The following is a 3,739-nucleotide window of genomic DNA, read 5'->3' as shown; positions in this document are numbered from 1 at the left end:
TGATCTGATGAAACCAGAATAAGCCTTTTCGGCCATCAGACAATATCCTACGCTTTGGCCTAAGCCAAACAAGACATATCATCAAAAAAACAACATCCCTACCGTGAAGCATGGTGGTGGCTGCGTCATGCTGTGGGGATGCTTCACTGCAGCAGGCCCTGGAGGGCTTGTGAAGGTGGCGGGTAAAATTAACGCAGCAAAATACACGGGAAAGTTTCCCGCTTATGCAAGAACATCTGTTAAAGATAGGAGAGGGGAGAGAGACTTGTTGATTTGCTGTATTATGACTTCTGCGAGGGTTATTTATCTTCTACCATTTTGCTCATTAACATTCCTCAGTGGACAGCTGGAGTGTGCTGGTTTGATGGACACAGTCATTCAAATTTGATTGAGAGCTGAGACCCGGTGAGTAGGGATAAAAGTCAGGTCTGGAGAGAAACCCCTCAGACACACTAGGAGACACACCCGTGGACACTGATTGACTGTTGGAACTCACAGGAAAGGTGGGGGCACCTGAGACCGAACCAGGAGATCGGTCAGTAAAGCTCACAGTGTCAAAGCAGGGCCGGTGGGGACTTGTGTGTGTGTCCACACATGCCAGAGTGAAAAGTCTATCACAGAAGAACGGTCTAGCAGAAGGACGAAGAGGTCACAACTGAATGACCACACCGATCCGACAGATTAAGAAAGCAAAATAAGGTTTGCCGGACTGTAGCTGTTACATCCCTCTCTCTCTCTCTCCTCTCTCTCTCTCTCTCTCTCTCTCTCTCTCTCTCTCTCTCTCTCTCTCTCTCTCTCTCTCTCTCTCTCTCTCTCTCTCTCTCTCTCTCTCTCTCTCTCTCTCTCTCTCTCTCTCTCTCTCTCTCTCTCTCTCTCTCTCTCTCTCTCTCTCTCTCTCTCTCTCTCTCTCTCTCTCTCTCTCTCACTCTCTCTCTCCTCTCTCTCTCTCTCCCTCTCTCTCTCTCTCTCTCTCTCTCTCTCTCCAACGATTATAATACAACAACCATAACGACATAAGCACTCATGAACTGAACTGAACTTTTTACTTTTCTATGACAATTTATTTACCGCTAGGACGTCGATAGCTTGTTTATTATTGATTATTATTATCCCTACACTTTTAGGTTTATTACTGTTAACTTGTTTTATATGTTTATTTGCATTATTGATATGTTTTTTTGCTTATTTTTTATTAATAAACACATTTAGTATAGTACCACCAGACTCCAACAATTCTTCTTTCTCTGCTGGTTAGACACACAGTTACGGGGGTACTAACAAATTGGGGGCTCGTCCGGGATTGATAAAACAATTGGGTGCCAGTGAATCTGGATAAAAGTCCCTTAACTGATCTAGTTGCGTGGATAACCAAGCGGGAAACCAGAAAAGATGGAAATAGACAAATTTCTAAAGAACCCGACTTCGGGGTCATTAGAAGATGCCAGGAAGGCGGAATTGGTGAACGTTGGGAAACAAATAAATCATTCAGCGGTGAAATCGTGGATGAGAAAGTTGGATATACAGAGAGCAATAGCTATGCATTATGTATCAGAGGGCGTGTTCCAATCGGCTGTATACAAGAAAACGATTTTCTGACATTAGGTTCTACCTTTGAAACTTTTTAACATTGGAGAATGATCCCAAAATAAATAGGGCTGGATGTCACGGATAAAAATCTGGTTGCTGGATAAGACGAGACTCACATCATATCGCTCAGTATTCAGTGAGCTAATTCTTATAACTTGCTGATACGAAGAGCCGGGACGGGAAGGGCGGAATCATTGGAATTATTGTCACGTGACCGTTTCAGCCGCTGCACCAGTCTCCCGGACAAGATAAAACAGAGGCTTGTCTGAAGGTTGAGGGTCACACACTGCTACTTTTCAGATCTGTGCGAAACATGTCTTTAGAAACTGAACCGCCTATAATGTGGACAATGAGTTTATTGAGATCGTAACGCAGAGCAAAGTTGAGAGGGCAAAGGTTGGTGAAAGCGTGAGGCTGCCTATCATGGGCTGGACGAGTCTAGGTTGAAGTGAGAGAACTAAGCCGCTACGATAAAAAAATGTGTCACACCCTTCAGTGATGTCTCGGAGTGAAGATGTGACACTCGAGAGAGAGATGCCGGAGACACGGATAACGGTCGTATATAAAAAGTAAGAGACGTGTGGCACGGTGGCTTCTTCCACGATGGTTGTCCTTCTCATGTGTGAATTCCCGGCCAACCGTCCTCTTCTATTCAACAGTGACGTCATCTGACGGAATAAATAAACAATTCATGTTGGCTCTCTCGGCAACTGGAAGGAAATAAAGATGGTGAGATCAAATACGGGCGATATTTACTTATTCGGTGTCAAAGAGAATTTGCAGACCATTTGTCTGTTTCGCAAGGCCACAGGCCCAGGACCATTATTCCTCTGAATAACAATGTTTGCTGCCCGCCGACGCCTGACCCCAGTCCCACAGTGTTACATGTCTCTCATCTGTTAATCACTGGGTAACTTGGCAGCACGCACAGCCGGGGCTCTGCTCAACTCATCGGCTTGGCCATGATGGACATGTTCCTTTTGCAAGTCACATTTTTCATCGACAGCCTCGTGTTCTGCTCACTTACCTCTTCAGATCATTGTAAACAGATCGATCCCCCAGAACCAGTCCCTGTTAAACGGAAATAAATCATTGTGATTAGCAAAAGTTAATAACAAACGCAGTCTGTGAGGGAGGAGAATTGAAAGAACTCCGAAAAGGATGTGGACACATGTAACAAATCGGCTCGGAAAGACCGTGGGACAGAGGGACCAGGTTGTGTTCCACAGTCCAGACTAACACATGATACTTCATGAGTTCATCCGCCATTTCTGCGGCCCGCATTGCCGCCTCTTCGACGTCATTCTCGCTGTCGAATGTCTCACTTCAGGGTCTGTTTCTTACTGTGTGAGTTGGAAACAATTACTTCAAAAAGGGAGAGACGCAAATAATTCCTCACCGTGTAAGTGGAGTTTCCATCTTGTGCATTGTGCCTTGCGCCCTGAAAAGAGAAATTAAAGATTTCTATTGTGACGTTTAACCTTGCGCTCGACAATTGTATTCTGTCTCTCCACGTGTAAACCCCGAGTGTATCAATCTTCACATTCATTGCTGCTCGGACGCGACCCATCACATTACTTATCTTCTTATCTTTGAAACAATGACTGAGATCATAAACATAATACAAAGATCCAACCTGTTCATTCCTTGAGAGGTTTTCATAGGTTCCCGATGAGTTCACGGTGTTTGTATCCAAGGTGCCTGCGGGAACAGTACAGATACGTCACAGCGGTGAAGAGCATCATGGGCCGTTGTTAACACAGCGGATGTCAATGCGGCCACAAAACAAAATGCCAGCGACAGCACGAACTACATTCCCACAAACGCCAGAAACCGGTCACCCCCTGTATAGACGACCAATAATTTAGGCCAGATACAGAAAGGGAAATACCATACCGCCCCGCCAATGATATTGTAATCCTGTGTTGAAAATATTTACTTATTTAACCGGACAACCCAACAACCCAAGCAACACTATTCGTGACCATTCTCTCGGATGAAACCCTGCAGATTCTGTGCACTAGGAACTGCCATATCTAAATGAAATGCTGAGATTTCCAGGGGCCCAGTAACAGAACAGATGAAATGCAATTCACTCACTGTTCCGTCCGGAATCGATGCTCGTGTCGTACTGGATTGTGGGGGATCTTTG

The 3,739-nt window shown here is 45.1% G+C and overlaps 1 long non-coding RNA gene across 1 annotated transcript; it reads right to left on the bottom strand.

The window, feature by feature from the left end:
- Positions 1-1,772: 1,772 nt before the first annotated feature.
- On the bottom strand, positions 1,773-3,288 carry LOC132386819 (uncharacterized). The gene is made up of 4 exons (XR_009509678.1): positions 3,224-3,288; positions 2,987-3,028; positions 2,615-2,658; positions 1,773-2,255 (listed from the first exon to the last, which is right to left on the bottom strand). It is a non-coding gene; the product is annotated as an uncharacterized LOC132386819 (long non-coding RNA).
- Between the last annotated feature and the right edge of the window lie 451 nt (positions 3,289-3,739).

Source organism: Hypanus sabinus, unplaced genomic scaffold (assembly GCF_030144855.1).
Source record: "Hypanus sabinus isolate sHypSab1 unplaced genomic scaffold, sHypSab1.hap1 scaffold_1320, whole genome shotgun sequence".
Lineage (NCBI taxonomy): Eukaryota > Metazoa > Chordata > Chondrichthyes > Myliobatiformes > Dasyatidae > Hypanus > Hypanus sabinus.
Note: the sequence above shows the minus strand (reverse complement) of the source record. Positions and strands in the feature narration are given on the sequence as shown.